Below are 17,068 nucleotides of genomic sequence, written 5' to 3'. Positions count from 1 at the left end.
AAATTGTTTATTGTGATTCTTAAACAATAATCAAAGATAAAGACTTCCGGGTTGCTTTACTGATGACTTACTTGGAAGTAGAACATTCCTCGGAATCCTTTTTCAATGGCATAAAGCAAAGAAACAATTACCATAAATTTACATGGTGAAATATTTTTAGCACTCCCAGATTCAAAATGTAACCTGCAAACCATCCCAAAAAGCACGCAAACCAAAGACTAACAGGAACGCAGAGCGTTTGCACATGCAGTTCCAATCTGCGCCGGGCTGCTTGCTGCGGCGGTGCTGAGTACAGCGGAAGCTGTGAAGCAAACGCGGAGGACTAGTTTCCTTGCTCACTGAAAGCCGGTGCTAATATGGGTCTTGTTAAAAAGCAAGTGGCAAAATCTGAATTTTCTCAAAGTGGGAGTCTTTTCATTTTAAGAGCATTCATGGTTTCTCTTATCAAACTAAAAACAAAATGTTTGAATAACATTGCACCGATACTTTATTAATCGAAATCTTCTCCAGCGCTCTCCCAGAAGCTCAGCAACTTTGAAGTCGAGCCATTTGATCAGTTCCCTGAATCATGACAGAATGCTGTAAAAGGATGATGCTATATAATTTTTGTTTCATATACAATATTTATAAAGTTATTGTCATCTTTGAAACCTACCCCCAAATGGCAATCTTCTTCAATGTGTAGTTTTTCACTTGTTCCAGTGTCCAGTTTAATATTTCTCTTTAATTATTTATTCTAGCATTTTATACTAATTGTTATTAAATCTCAGCCTCATCATCTCATAACTTAGTCCTTGATTTTAACTGATTATTCATCATTATTTCTGATATTCCCTCTGGTTGGATATTTATTTGTACTATACTAATTAATATCATTCCAATCATGGTGATTTCATGTGTCTTGAATAATTTTTTTCCCATTTTATACCAGTGTTCCTATGGTAACAAGGAAATGTTTCTATATTTTCCTATTTTTTTCACTACTTAAATTCATATTGAAGGCTTAAGTTGGCATACTACAATTATTTGTTGAGCTCATAACTTATTTGTTTCCCTTCACTGCTCCAGGAACTCTCCCCCGTGCTGGCTGTCTGAGAATTGATAGCTTAGAAATGCTAGCAGCTCAGGATTCCAGAAAGATGTTGAGCTGGTTTTAAAAAAAATCCATTTTGATATCAGATGCAAAATATGTAATACATTCTTGTATTGTTTCAGTTGCCCTTCAGGCTGCTTGCCTTTCTCGTTACTTTGCTTACACTTCATTTCTCATCTGCGTCCATTATAGTAAATAGAAATTCACCTTTTGGTTGTTCCTGGGCAACCACGGACGCCTTATATCGGAATCAACAAGGCATCAGTATATCTGCATAAGGGCCATGTATGCAGTACTGATATTTTGCAGAGGTTTGGGTCAAATGACAGTGGTGTGCCTTCTCATTGCTCAGGAATCCACCGACACCACATGGGCCTGGTTCTCCCACCCGACTTGCCAGGACTCTGGCCAGTTTTCATAAGCACTGAGCTCTGAGGGGGATCCAAAGGAGAAAGCCGAGAACACTGCTCTCAGGGAGATTACAGTCTACGCTCTCTGCTCAGACTAGGCCACAAGGAGGAACAATAGCCACTAGTCAGACTTCTCAGCAGAGACTTTTCCATTGTTTCCCCCATTGGGGCTGCCAGCTTCAGAGGAATCTAATTTCTTCTGACTACAAAGCATGCTCTCAAATGTTTAGAAAAACTGCATGAATGGAAGCATTTGGTTATAGGCTTTGGGTTTGATTTTGTTGGCTTGCTTGTTGATAGAGATTTTGTGAAACACTCAATGTATTTGGAATTATTCACCTCGGTCATGACTTGTGCCAGAAATGTTTTACTTTTTTCTTTATTTTTCATTTTTTTTAAAAAATTTTAATTTTTCTAAATTCTAATTTTCCAAAGACCTCTTGGTCATAAAGTAGACCTTCATAATTTTGCTCTGCCATGAGCATCAAGGCAGAGAAAGTAAAGACAGCAGCCTTATTTATCATTTATCAGACATTTTTCCATTTAAGTTATTCAAACCTGATGTTAGCAATGTTGATTATCAAGATCTCCCCATTTGATAACAAATTTTGAAATAAATGTATTTTGGGGGATGATTTTGGTGATATTTTGTCTACCCCAAAATTTTCAGTTAGAAATAAGAGAATTGATAGTAAATGATATTTTGAATATTTTATTTGACCTTAGAAAAATCTATCCCTAACTCATTATTTATTTTTAAGAGGATTTTCTTTCATTTGTTTGATTTTTTTTTAATATAGAAATTAGAGGATCACCATTTGAACACTTAAGACCTAAAATACACCAGACTCTGGAAACTATCATCAGTCACATATGGTCCAAAGATCATATATGCCGTCAACCTACACCCGGTCAGGTCAAGTACAATGGGGCACACTGTGACTGCTGCTTTTTGTCTGGTTTCCCAAAGAATTAAGACATAATGAATCTGTTATAACAGTCTCTCTCACATCACACCATCTCCCTCAAAAGGTAATATATACATTTTCGATTTACAGCTGAACAATTGTTAACATTTCACCAGTTTCCATTCATTTAGAAACTAGATCTGGCAGGAATTCACTGTGATTTTCACAGATGGTTGCAGCATAGATTTTATTGCAGATTAACTGCTGAGGTTTCTCATACAGGTCAAGCATGTGTGTTTATTCTCTGCTTCATCTTATGAGAAAAACATGTCCCCATTCTTTAAGGAAAAATATGTATGTAGAAAAAATATATACAATGTCTTTGGTTCTGAGGATGCAGACACGACTCAACTGTCCTGACCAAGGCATGTGAAGTTAGAGTCGGTCACTTTCAACCCAGATGCACATATTCAGGGCACATTTTTAGAGCACTACATAATCATAAAAGGAGCTAAAATAACAAAGGAAGAAAACTGAGATCTACTTGATTAAATACACTGTGCTTTTCATGTGGTGCTCACAAAACGACGTAGACGGAAAATGAAATCTGTCTCAACTCAAGACAGAACACAAAGACATTTCCCTCTGGACAACAAACTTTGGCATCTAAGATCAAAGGAACAATTTTATCTGCATTGTGATTACAGGCCAAAAGATTTTACAGTATTTCTGTCTCCATGCAAGAGCTTGTGTGTCTTTCATGGCATTCAAATTATAGCCCTTCTGCAGACGTGCCGTCGTACATGGGTTCACTAAGAGTCGGAACCACATGACGGCACGTAGCCAGGCAGTCGAAACACCACGTCACCCGATCTAATCTGTCAGTAAGCCTCACGAAAAACTCCTCGAGACTGTGTTTGACCTCCTTTTGGTTACTCCCTAGAAAAGAAATGGGGATATGTTATTTTCAATTACGCATATGGGTTGGCCTAACCAAGCTGGATGAAAGGCACACTTCAGTTTCCCTTGCTTTCATTGAGTGAACTTGAACCAATGCATAGACTCCCTTCCCTTTTACGTACAACTTGCCACAGCCCCCACTTTTTCGAGGGTTTGCATCTTCTGCATCACATGGTAAATTATGCACACGTATGAAGTGGTAATCAAGAATAAGTGTGCATTGTAGAATTATAGCAAGAGTCGGTTGCTTGTTTTGCTTTCTTTTTCTCCCTCCAAGCTAGGTAGTTTATGTAAAATGGAGACAGCTTAGTGCCATAAATATCATATAGAAGGAAGGAAAATGTTATCTGAATATATTGTGTCACACACAACACAGATGGTTGGTTTCAAGCTCTATTTCAAAATGCCACCAGAAAGACAGGTTTTAATTTGAATTTTTACTTTTAGCATTATGTTTATGATAGTGACAATGATACAGGCATTTTGAAAATTAAGATTTCACTTAGCTATAAAAGTAAGGTGTTGCATTTGCTACAAAAGTGAGAGTTTTCTTTCCCTCAAAAATAAACATAGTGTACACTCAATTCTCTTGTATCTTCATGCTATCCAGTAGCTAGGAAAATCGAAGATCTTGGTAGAAATAGAAAAATAGTATAGAGATAATGATTGACAGTGGATATTTAAGAGAGCAAATTACCCTTTTGTGCAGGAGCATATGCTAGATTAGTAACTGCTGAATACTTTTACTCTCTTGCCTTAAAATTGAAATATGGAGCTTCATTTAAATAATTTTTAAAAACGATTTAAAAATGATGCAAACATATTAAAATTAATATGAAAGCTATTTGTTAAGGGTAAGCAATTCTAACATAACCATGGGAAGCACTAATGCTTTTAAATGAAAAGTCACACTGTTGTAGCTAAACCTCAACTGAGAATATTGGCTCTAGAATGTTTGTATTAAAAAAGTCAACTATTTCACACCAGATAAGTCTCAAATTTGCTAATAAATTTGATCAGCTTTAATTTTTCTTTGTTTTGTGTAGAAAAAAAATCACATCTCAAATATGCTACATGTAGCGTGGTCTTGAAGGATGTAGCCAAGCCCAGAATGGATTTGAAGATCAAGGGCTTTTCCCAGGCTGGAAAGGCCAGGAGTCCTTCAACACACTTACCGGCCTCCAGGAACCGCAGAAGATGTTTACTGAGACGGGGCCAAGTTAGCCTATCACTTTCTCATGAAACCAGGATCGGATATTTCCACATGTATCTTGCATTTGAGAAGAAATCACAACAAATATTTTATTTTCAAATTTGAATGTAGAGATATGGAGCCAAACAATGCATTGTTTTTATTTTATATATATCTTTTGTTATTAGCAGTGAAAAGAAAGTTATTTTTAGGAGCAAACAATATAATAGGGGGGAAATTTTATCCAGATATGGGAACAGTTTATTTTGGGGGTCTCAATACCCCACAGGCCTATACATCCAAGATATATTCTGTAAGTATTCCAGGCTTCTCTCACTTGATAGGTGCAAAATATTATGTTAAATAGAATGAACAATGAAATGAACGTGTACAAGCCAACTTACAAATTACACAACCTATGAACTGGGACAAAATCCAAATTACCCCCAAGCTTCTCCCCTTTATTGCCTCCCTGCATTTCCATCTGAAACCACCCTGATCAAGACCTCAGTGCGCAGGTGTGGGAGTTGGATACTATACAATTTCAAGGGATGATTACGTCTTCCTCATGTGAACAATGCCCATTGAAGTGTGTAGTGCATAACCTACTCAATTTTCCATAGTGGCTGATTAACCCTTAGAAGCCCTGGTGGGCTGTGCATTAGGCTGTTACCCCATAGGACAGCAGTTTGAAACCACCAGCTGCTCTGAGGGAGAAACAATGCTTTCTACTCCCATAAAGACTTACAGGCTGCGGAAACCCGCAGGGTAGTTCTACTTTGTCCACAAAGGTCTCTATGAGTCAGAATTGACTAGACAGCAGTGAGTGAGAATTGACGCTTGTTGCTATGATATCTTACCTCTTTGCCATTCACACAGCTATGGCTGGAGGAGTTTCCTTAAGCTCATGGGGGGAAATGTTATTACCTTTTGTATATACCGACCCCTTATTTTATCATGTGAGTGGAACAGAATTGTTTGCAAAGGGAAAGGCTTCTCTCCACCTATTGACTACCAAGTTATCCAACATTTCACACTTATGGAAACAGTAACAAATATATACGATCTAATTATTTTTATATATTTATACAAACGGAAGACTAACAATGGATGTGTCGTAGTTACAAACATCAAGGCGTAAGGCAAAAGTAAAACTGGCTGTGGCAGTTAGGGTTATTTCTCAACTTGGCTGGGGCCATGATTCTCAGTGGTTTGGAAGTTATGTAATGATAATTATGTAGGAATGTAATGATATAATTTACAGATAACATAATCTTATAGTTATGTAAAGATGTAGCTTTGTTTTTTTTTAATGTGAAAAGTAACACTTAAACCTCTAATAAGCACAGAGAGACCTACACACATATAAAATATTATGCTGTTGGAAAAAAAGTCTTGAAAAGTTTCTAGTACTTGTATTTGTACATGTTTGTGTGTAGTCATCACTTCCACTTGAAATCAAACTCACTGCCATGCAGTTTACGCTGACTCACAGCGCCCCCTGTGGGTCATGGGACCGAGGCTGTTTGGCGTAGACACCCACCTTTCTCCCGTGCACCTGCTGGGGGTTATGAAATGCCCACCACGCAGATCAAGCCCTTCAGTTCCACTGAGAAAAAGTTATTCCAGTAATATTGTAACACACCTGCCTACTATCTCAATCAATCAATCAATCATTCCCAATCCATTAGCTAGATCAGGAAGCACTGCCAAACACCACACTGATTATCTCCATGTAAATTAACTGAATTTATTTTAGATGGAACAAATGCAGATTCAAGTGAGAGGATTCAACCAAAGCAAAAATTATCACTTTTATTCCTTACCTCATGCTCCATTAAAATTATTAGAGATAATGTACACACATAAATGTGAGGAAAGATTGTTGTTATCATCCCTAATTATCAGGATGCAAAGAAACCTTTACAAAATGATGGAAAGTTTATAAGTATTTTTATGCGAAATCTAAAGCTAGACAAAATAAATTATTTGTTGTCAAAATACAATTTGTACTAGAATATTTTCAAGTGGAAACAAAACAGACTTTATTAAGGAGAGCCAGAAATATACCTGTGACTATTGTGTGTATATGAATAATATTTTTAAATAGAAACATTATAAAATATTAGCACAACACTAAAGTTCAAATCATAAGGAGAGAGGTGATTTGTCCAACTGTCTCTCTATTTACTAACTGGATAGATTGCTTTCCTCCATTTGAAACTGTCTCTCAGGCCTCAGCTTGGCCACCAGCATTTCTTTGGTCCCTCCATGGCCACTGCTATGACCCTTTGTGTTGTAGAGAGCCACATTCTGACGCCCAGAGATACTTCTCTAGAGTCTGTGTTTGAAAGTGGGGGGAGCAGGTGGCCCTTCCTCAATAATGATGCTCTTTTTCTTGCCCTCCCTCCCAAATCTTTGATGTACCAGGGTACACCAAAAGTAAAACCCAGAATGTCATTAACATCTCTGAGCAATTTGAAAGAGTGCCAGAAAAACGTTTAACAAAAATTGAAGATGCATAGGTAAAAGAAAGCTAGCATCCAAAATTATGACAGGTAGTCCGGTAAGCAGTGAATGAAAAGGAACAATATAGAGAAATGAGGAGTACATTTATCAGTAAATATAAATTATATTGTAAAGTGGAAAATTGAAGCTCATCGATGACCTCCTTATTTTTAGAGATAGAAAAATAATATCATTTTTTGAATTACGCACACAAAGGCAAGTCAAATAGTACTGCTACTAGAGTTGCAGTTCATATATGCAATGGTTTATACCAAAGAAAATCTGTGTAAACTTATCTCTGCTACAATGGGCTGCACACAGACAAGTCATCTATATAATATGCTTATTTGCCTTAGTTGGCCTTCAAAAAAAGTACATTTTTTTTGTGCCATGGGAAGAAGTGACTTGGAGGTCAGAACTAATATCAAATTTTTAACAAAACCCAAATGGAAATTCCCTCCTGTTACTGGTATTAGGTAACAAGCTTACCGGAATGCTGTCCCCATAAAACAACAGTCTTTCTCTTTTTTTTCTTTAAACATTTTATTAGGGGCTCATACAACTCTTATCACAATCCACACATACATCAATTGTATAAAGCACATCTGTACATTCTTTGCCCTCATCATTTTCAAAGCATTTGCTCTCCACTTAAACCCTTTGCATCAGGTCTCTTTTTATGACCCTCCCTTCCCACCCCCCTCCCTCATGAACCCTTGATAATTTATAAATCATTATTTTGTCATATCTTGCCCTGTCTGAGGTCTCCCTTCACCCCCTTTTCTGTTGTCCGTCCCCCAGGGAGGAGGTCACTCATAGATCCATGCAATCAATCGGTTCCCTCTTTCCAACTCCCTCTCCCTCTACCCTCCCAGTATCGCCACTCACACCCCTGGTCCTGAAATTATCATCCACCCTGGATTCCCTGTACCTCCAGCTCCTATCTGCACCATTGTACATCCTCTGCTCTATCCAGACTTGCAAGGTAGAATTCGGATCATGGTAGTGGGCGGGGAGGAAGCATTTAGGAACTAGAGGAAAGCTGTATTCTTCATCGGTGCTACATCGCACCCTGATTGACTCATCTCCTCCCCTAGGTCCCTCTGCAAGGGGATCTCCAGTGGCTGACAAATGGGCTTTGGGTCTCCACTCTGCACTCCCCACTTCATTCACTCTGGTAAGATTTTTTTGTTGTTGTTCTGATGATGTCTGATAACTGATCCCTTCGGCACCTCGTCATCACACAGGCTGGTGTACTTCTTCCATGTGGGCTTTGTTGCTTCTGAACTAGATGGCCACTTACTTACCTTCAAGCCTTTAAGACCCCAGATGCTATATCTTTTGATAGCCGGCACCATCAGCTTTCTTCACCACAAAATTGCTTATGCGCCCATTTATCTTCAGCGATCCTATCCTGGAGGTGTGCCCCCAATAATATGACTTTTTGTTCTTTCATGCCTGATAACTGATTCTTTCAGAACCACGTGATCGCACAAGCTGGAGTGCTTCTTCCATGTGGACTTTGTTGCTTCTGAGCTAGATGGCCGCTTGTTTACCTTCAAGCCTTAAAGACCCCAAATGCTATATCTTTTGATAGCCAGGCACCATCAGCTTTCTTCACAGTCTTTCTTATGGATGAGATATTTTAAGGAAGGTCAAGGGAGGAGTCCAACGTGGGAAGACTGCCAACCGTAAGGAATGAAGAACGTGCTTGAGGTCAAGCAACTGGTTTAGGAAGACTGTAGATCGACTATCGACCCCATCGCCAATAAAATTGGCATTTCACAGGGTTAGGAGTCTTCCATTTTAGGTGAACATTTTGACTTTGGCAGTGTCTGACTTGGTGAGTGTCAAAAGCATCGTGTGAAGACGAACTAGCTCAAAGAAATGATCTTTTAAGCAAGATCAAAGCTAATGAAGGTAATTTCACACAAAAAAAATCATAACAAGGAGTGAGTCTTTGGCCTTACCCACATGAGCCAGAGAGCAAGGTCCAAAACTGCATTGAAAGAAAATAAAATAAATAAGAAAGTGGTACTGGGGAACTTTTTTCTGACAATGTTCCTGCTCATTTTCCCAGTGTTGTCTTAAGAGAATTTTGTTAAGATTCCTGGTCTAACCACTGCACACCTCAGAGGACTTTTTGTTCCCCAAACTCAAATAACACTTAAAAGGAAGACAATTTTAGTACCTTGGGTTTAATAAAGATTTCTACACTTTTGTGAAGACTTCCCATGAACAGGCAGTGTTTCCTTCTGCTGTGCATAGGGTTGTTATGGGTCAGAACAGACTCAATTGCACCCAACACCACCAGCACCACCACGATTTTGTAGCCTTACTCTTTGATTTGAGTATTAGATAACAAGATGGAACCCTAGCAGTATAGTGGTTACTCATGGGCTTTGATCCACAAGGTCAGCAGTTTGAAACCACCGGCAGTACCAAGGGAGAAGACTGGACGTTCCACTCCTGAAAATAATTACCACCTCAGACACCCACAGGGGGCGGTGATGAGTCAGCATTGAGCTTATGGCAATGTGAAAAATAATACTAAAATATAAATATGTGATATATATGTACGTAAGTGTGATAGTTCTATCAGATATTATTTATATATACCATCTGTGAGATAATTTCCTTATTTTTAAAGGAAAACAACTAATTATAATACACAACAAATTTGTTTGGCTTATATGTCAGTTTAACACTAACCTAGTCAAACGTTAGATTTATAAAAGGCTAGAATATTCTATTTTAGTCAAAGTCCACACACATATTTTGGGATTTTCTTTCTTTCTTTTTTGCAGCTGTGAATTTTCTGTTCAGCCATGGATTGCTGTCAAAACTGTTCTTATTTTTTACACGGGACTGCTGGGCATTGTATAGGGATTTTTTTCTATGGTGTATAGTATAGGAGATTGAGAACGGACTCAATGGCAGTGAGATTGTTTTGTCTTTTATAGTATAGGTGTATGCATGTGTTACTTACTGACTATGTGAATGATATGCTATAACTCTAGGGGAATGTTCACAGCCACCAGCGAAGACGGAAGGACACACATGACTTACCTACATGTCAGTCAAAGTTGCAGTTCTATGTACTGTCTGTAAAGGAAGCTTCTAGAGCATTCACACAGATGTCTGCTGTGCCCATAATAAACAGAGGAGAAGAAAGCATGGAGTAGGTAGTGAGGAAAATCAGAGAAAAACAAAGAGAAGAAAATGGAGAGGGTGTGAGATGAAAAGAGAGGTAGAAAAGGTCAGGGCTGGAAAGGCAGTTTTTGGAATGATAATGTTTCACTATTGAAACTGCCACTTAAAAGAAACTAACTTCCTTCTACAATTGTCACTCTTGGGTATGCATGGCATTCATTTTATCTTAATTTCCTCCTATTCCATTTGGATTTGTTCTCATAAAATTAGTATTTCATACATAGCTGGATGATAGTTGTGGGACGGGCGGTTTCTGCAATAGCTACTGAACGCGCCAAGGCACAGCAACCACGCCCAGTGCAGGGCAGGAAGTGCAGGGAATGAGGACAGTCTTCAACTGCTATATTTACAGTAGACTGCATTGATTCTGCCCCAGTCACTTTTAAAATTCTGTCCTTTCTTCTTGATCTTTTTCTGAAAGAAGTCACAGGAAGGAAAGTGCAGATGACGGAGTTAGATATTTTGTGGTTCAAACCATTAGTCTACCACTTACTCCTTTGCTGCTTTAGCCAGTTACTTCACTGTAGTTTCACAATTTTCTCACAGACACTGAAGACAATTCATTTATTCTGTATGTTCAAATGTATTTACTCAGAGAATACAGTGCTTGCGGCATCATTCTGGGCTCCATGATGCGTCAGTGAATCGTACTACTGATAGAATGGGCACCATAGAGTCCTTTAACCCTAGAGGCTGAAAATCTTCATGGGAGTAGAAAGTCTCACCTTACTCCTGCTGAGTGACTTGTGGCTGAGAACCACTGACCTTGTGGTTAGCAGTCCAACACACAACCCACTAAGTTCTCGGGGCTCCAGATTTCCTGCTCTAATGGAACAATTTTTCAAGTGGTAGAGGACAAATAATGAACTGACACCAACCTGCTCCTTCCTCAGGTTCTCAGTTTGTTTACTGCCCTCTTCCTGGGATTTTCTTCTTAAAGAGAGTTACAGAGGCGTCGATGATCCTTACATAAAAGTCACTCTTGCTGCCTGTGACTGTAAATGTGAATCCCATGCTCACCACTATTCACATTCCTCTTGATCCTTTTTATTTTTATCCCTAGCTCTTATTACTATCTGACATAGTATATTTATAGTTTTAGTTGATTTTTTTATGTAGATCATAGATTCTAACATTTTTGTCCATTCGAAATGTATTAAATTATTGAATTAATATCTAGCATAATTTTCATTGGAATTTTTATAGTTAAACAAAGTAAAGCAGATTAAGTGTGTGCCAAGAGCAAGACTGTTTCTGACAGGGCAGTAGAGGCTTAGAGTTTGCACATGATGCAAATGAGGCAGTGATTCGTTCTGTGATATGATCACAGTAAGTCAGAAAAGACTGGGCGACCCCAAACAACAGTCAGGAACATCAACTTCATCAGGAAAGAAATCTTTAATTAGAGACTGGAGTTACCGAGGAAAGTGAGCTATCCAGGGGCCAAGCGTTGTTAGGTAGAGGGAATAGCATTTGCAAATGTCCTGAGGCTAATTCATACTTCTGATCGTCTGTTACCCTCAAGGAGCACATGACACTGGAGAGGGGTGAATAAAGAGAGGTAGGAGACATAGCCCTAGAAATCCTTTCGACTATGCACATGTTGTTGTTGCTGGGTGCCTTCCAGTAGTTTCCAAACCATAGCTGCCCCATGTACAGCAGAAAGGAACAGCTCCGGCCCTGCATCCTCCTCACAGGCACCCCTATGCTTGAGTCCATCGTTAGAGCCACTGTGTTAACCTGTCTCATTGAGGGCCTTCCAAACGACGTCCTTCTCTAGGACCTGGCCTCTCCTGAAAATGTGTCCAAAGCGTGGAAGACGACGTTTGTAGTACCATGCTGCCTCTAAGAGTACTCTCGCAGTACTTTTTCTGAGAGAGATTTGTCATTTTGGCAGTCTATGTACTTTCAAAACTCTTCTTCAGCAACACAATGCAAAGGCATCGATTCGCCTCCTTTAATCCTGACTCAATGTCCGACTTTGACATCTAGATAAGCTGCGGTAAAAACTAGATTTCATAGTAAGAAAGCCTATCCAATTAAATAACTGAGAAACTTTAACATTTAGTGCTAGTCAATGTATGTTATTTTTTGTAAAAAGTAAAAAGACATACTTAAATGATGGTATTGGTGAAAAATATTGAAAATGTCATACACTGCCAAAAGAACAAACAAATCTTGGGGAAAGTACAGCCAGGATGCTTCTTCAAGGCGAGGGTGGTGAGACTTCATCTCACATACTTTGGACGTGTTTTCAGGAGAGACCAGTCCCTGGAGAAGAACCTCATGCTTGGAAAGCGGAGGGTCAGTGAAACAGAGGCAAGCCCTTGTAGCCCTTGACAGTGCGGCTAAACAGTGAGCTCCCACATCAGAACCACCGTGACCCTGGCTTGCTCCAGTCATACAGAGGGTCTCTGTGAGTCAGAACCTATTTGGTTGCTGCACCTAACAAGAGTAGCAATTTTGGGTTTGCCCATTTATCTCATTATAGACATATCCACACACATGCTGCAATTTCGGATAAAAATAGAAATGTGAAGTTTTCACTGAAGAAAGTATTCACTAAAAAGGGTTATGCTTCTTTTAAAAACCTGACCACATGTCCCTGCGACACTCATAGAAGCAGAAAAAATGTAACCTTATTCCCTATTATTGATCCCTGAATGTATGATACTTACCATCTCTGGCTATATTTTATTAAAGAATCACTTGATAAAATGAAAATAGTTTCCAATCCCAGAATATAGTTATTTTACCAAAACCTTACCAGCCAGGGCATTTCATTCTTTAAAATAATCCCCCCAAATAAGCAGTGATCTGGCTATTTAGTATTGAGGGCCTCAATGTAAATCTGACATATATTTATATTCATTCTAGGCAAAAGAGGGAATGATAATATTAAAGTGTTTCCTATATCATTGCCTTTGGTGTAAAAAATAATTAATTTTCACATACTACAAATTCTCTGGGATTTCTATGAAGTATAATGGCATTGCTGAAGAAAACCTTGCTGTTAGATTTCTGGTTCAATCACTAACAGATATTTAGTCAAGGAGAGAAAGCCTGTAGGAAATGATAGTCTAGATTTATACACAGGGAAGAATTCTCCTCTTTTAGTATTAACCCAGAAAAATTTCCAGAATCTATAATGATCATCGTCAAGCCATCAGTTGGTTCAACTTAACACCAATGCATCCTCTTTCAAGATTAGAGAACAAGAAACCTCTTTTCTTTCATAGGAATTCAGCATATGAATCTTTGGGGATTTTTACACTGAGAGAGCATACTTCCGTATGGTCATCCCGGCTATTCTGACTCATCGTGGGTTTGGAAACTGCAAATCTTTACAAGAACAGAAAGCCTCATCGTTTCCCACGGCCTAGCCCACTAGCCACCAGTTCTCGTTAGGAGTTCTGCTTACATCTCCTCATGCAGCCCAGGTCTTCATGAAATAGAAACTATCTAATGCATTTAGTAGATTCTCATGAACGATGTTTCAATATTCTCTCACAGCTCATCCTGTCGTTAGTGTTGAGTGAGTCAAACCGATTCGCTAGTGTGGGTTTGCTTTCATTTTCTCCAACTTCAATATAAACCTACAGAGCAGCAATTGATGGTCTGTTCCAGAGTCAGACCCTGACCCGGCTTTGGCTCCTAGTATTGGCTTCTCCAGCATATATGCGATGAAGTAGTTGGTCTTGCAAAATTTTATCATGAAATCTCTAGCTTTGTTTATATCACCAACACCAACTACCAGTTCTTCCTCTTTTTCCCCCTCCAATTTTGTCATTCTAATTGCCAGTATTTATCAATGTATCTTAATTAACTTGATTAACTTCAGACTGATTAACTTCTTGATTAACTTCAGACTGAAGACATTGGTAGAATTCTTCAATTTTTCCATCACTAGCTTAGTGGTTTGTGCATAAATGTGAATAATTGTTTTATTGATAAGATTTCATTGTCTGTGGATAGACATTATTCTGTCACATATAGCATTGTATATAGATCAAGAAATGTCCTTCTGATGATGAATTCAATAATATTCCTCATGATTGTGTAATTCTTGCACTGGATACTATATGACTTTCTGATTCAAAATGGCCAATATCATTCCATTTCAACTCATTAATACTTATAATATCAGTCTTCATGCCCTAAAGATCAAAACCTAGGAAATGATTTAAGGCAATTTGTTCTGTCCTCTAGGATCAGTAAGGATTAAAATGACTTGTGTTAGACAAGTTTATTCTGAAAATAATTTGTTGTGATAATTGGCTCAAGATTTCAGAATTTTTCATTTTGGCTCCTCCAATCCATCGATGGGTTTGACTTGCGGTGCTGCTGAAGACTAACGGAAGCGCTACGGACTGCCGGAAGAGCAGACAGGTCTGGCTTGGACGAGGCACAGCTAGAGTGCTCCATGGAGGCAAACAGCAAGTCTTCACCCCACACCAGGTGCTAGAGAAGGGCATCACTCTCGGTGAAGTCGGAAGGCAGTGAGAGAGAGAAAGGCTTTCAACCAGACAGATTGATTCTGTGGCTACATCGATGGACTCACACACACGTTTTAAACAGTTGTGAAGATGACACGGGACTGAACAGTGCTTCCTTTTGTACATAAGCATGCCAAGAGTCGGAATTAACTCAAAGAACCCAAAAGCAACATTTAATAGCTGTTTAATGATTTCCGCTCTTGAGTATCAGAAGGGCTGAACCTTCCAGCCTGCAATCACATACCCAGCGAGCAGTAAAGCTTTGCAGAGAACGGCTCCTTCACATTTCCGGCTGCATCTCCATCAAGACAGACTGTCTGTCTTTAATCTCTGTGCTGAGTCTTCCATGGGAGAACTGTCTGCGTAAGGACAATAAACAGTCTTAAGGTATATGACTTGCCTTGGTCCTTGGCTATACCACCTGCAACTGTCACTTGAGCACTGGCAGGGAGCTAAGAGGCCCCTTGTACTACTCCATGCAAGAAACAACCCATCACTCAGCCTCTTCTGGTGACATCGGCTTCCTCAAATCCAAGTGCTGTGAAGTGTACCGTGCGCAGGGGTTCTGACCCTGCACTTCCTCACCACGGCAAAGAGCTTGCAGCCAGGGACTGCACTAGATGAGCCTGCCAACTCAGGCCTTCCGGGCTGCTTGCAGACAGTGAAAATGGTCAGATGTCATCTTGCAATTTGCTAACAGGATTCTCTGAACTCCAACATGACTGCTCCCTGCTTCAAATTAGTGAAAACTACTTTGACCTTGGGTTATTCTTCCTGCAGGGTGGAAACCAATAAAAATATACACAGTCACACATATTGAAAATAAAGATGGCATCCAGTAGCGGCTTCAGGATTGATGTATGACCATTCAAACATATTCTAGAAAAGGTTGAAGATTTTGTAAATGAATTTGGGTTTTCCCTTATGTATGGATTATTTCCATTTGCTGCTTTCAATTTTCCTATGTATTTAGGACAGTTTTACATGTAAGAATCCACTTATTTATATATTGGTATTTAGAAATTCGATAGGGAGAGAGAACATGAGAAGGAAACCCATAATTCAAATTAGTACAACTAATAACATAATTGAAATTAGTATAACATTAAACTAAAAATCTGTATAAAATAAAACACTAAATATGTTTCACTTCCTTCAACAGACTGTCGTTAAAATATATTTTTAAGTGTTGACTATAATAATAGGAAAATATTTTGAGAAAATATTATTTTAAAACCAGTCTTATAGATAGATAATGCTTTCTCCTATTTCCAAGTGTTGATTTACCCTTCTTCATTTCCATTATTTAAAAAAAAATAAGGTAACTCTTTCGTAGGAGAGGAAGGATCAGGAGAAGAGGAGCAAAAGTGAAGGAGGAGGGACAGAAGGAGGAGGAGGGACAGAAGGAGGAGGAGGGGCAGAAGGAGGAGGAGGGACAGAAGGAGGAGGAGGGACAGAAGGAGGAGGAGGGACAGAAGGAGGAGGAGGGGCAGAAGGAGGAGGAGGGACAGAAGGAGGAGGAGGGACAGAAGGAGGAGGAGGGACAGAAGGAGGAGGAGGGACAGAAGGAGGAGGAGGGGCAGAAGGAGGAGGAGGGACAGAAAGAGGAGGAGGGGCAGAAGGAGGAGGAGGGGCAGAAGAAGGAGGAGGGGCAGAAGGAGGAAGAGGGGCAGAAGGAGGAGGAGGGACAGAAGGAGGAGGAGGGACAGAAGGAGGAGGAGGGACAGAAGGAGGAGGAGGGGCAGAAGGAGGAGGAGGGACAGAAGGAGGAGGAGGGGCAGAAGAAGGAGGAGGGGCAGAAGGAGGAGGAGGGACAGAAGGAGGAGGAGGGGCAGAAGGAGGAGGAGGGACAGAAGGAGGAGGAGGGGCAGAAGGAGGAGGAGGGGCAGAAGGAGGAGGAGGGGCAGAAGGAGGAGGAGGGGCAGAAGGAGGAGGAGGGGCAGAAGGAGGAGGAGGGACAGAAGGAGGAGGAGGGGCAGAAGGAGGAGGAGGGGCAGAAGGAGGAGGAGGGGCAGAAGGAGGAGGAGGGGCAGAAGGAGGAGGAGGGACAGAAGGAGGAGGAGGGGCAGAAGGAGGAGGAGGGGCAGAAGGAGGAGGAGGGGCAGAAGGAGGAGGAGGGGCAGAAGGAGGAGGAGGGGCAGAAGGAGGAGGAGGGGCAGAAGGAGGAGGAGGGACAGAAGGAGGAGGAGGGGCAGAAGGAGGAGGAGGGGCAGAAGGAGGAGGAGGGACAGAAGGAGGAGGAGGGGCAGAAGGAGGAGGAGGGGCAGAAGGAGGAGGAGGGGCAGAAG

The 17,068-nt window shown here is 40.2% G+C and overlaps 1 long non-coding RNA gene across 1 annotated transcript in view; it reads left to right on the top strand.

The window, feature by feature from the left end:
* LOC142437301 (uncharacterized) overlaps positions 1–16,166 on the top strand; it is a 62,467-nt gene extending 46,301 nt beyond the window's left edge. Inside the window, exons 3-4 of the long non-coding RNA XR_012782192.1 lie at positions 8,169–8,248; positions 14,569–16,166. This is a non-coding gene — a long non-coding RNA (uncharacterized LOC142437301). The remainder of the gene's footprint in view (positions 1–8,168; positions 8,249–14,568) is intronic.
* Positions 16,167–17,068: the final 902 nt, after the last annotated feature.

This window comes from Tenrec ecaudatus, chromosome 1 (assembly GCF_050624435.1).
Source record: "Tenrec ecaudatus isolate mTenEca1 chromosome 1, mTenEca1.hap1, whole genome shotgun sequence".
Lineage (NCBI taxonomy): Eukaryota > Metazoa > Chordata > Mammalia > Afrosoricida > Tenrecidae > Tenrec > Tenrec ecaudatus.
The sequence above is the reverse complement of the archived record's forward strand: the minus strand, read 5'-3'. Positions and strand labels throughout refer to the sequence as shown.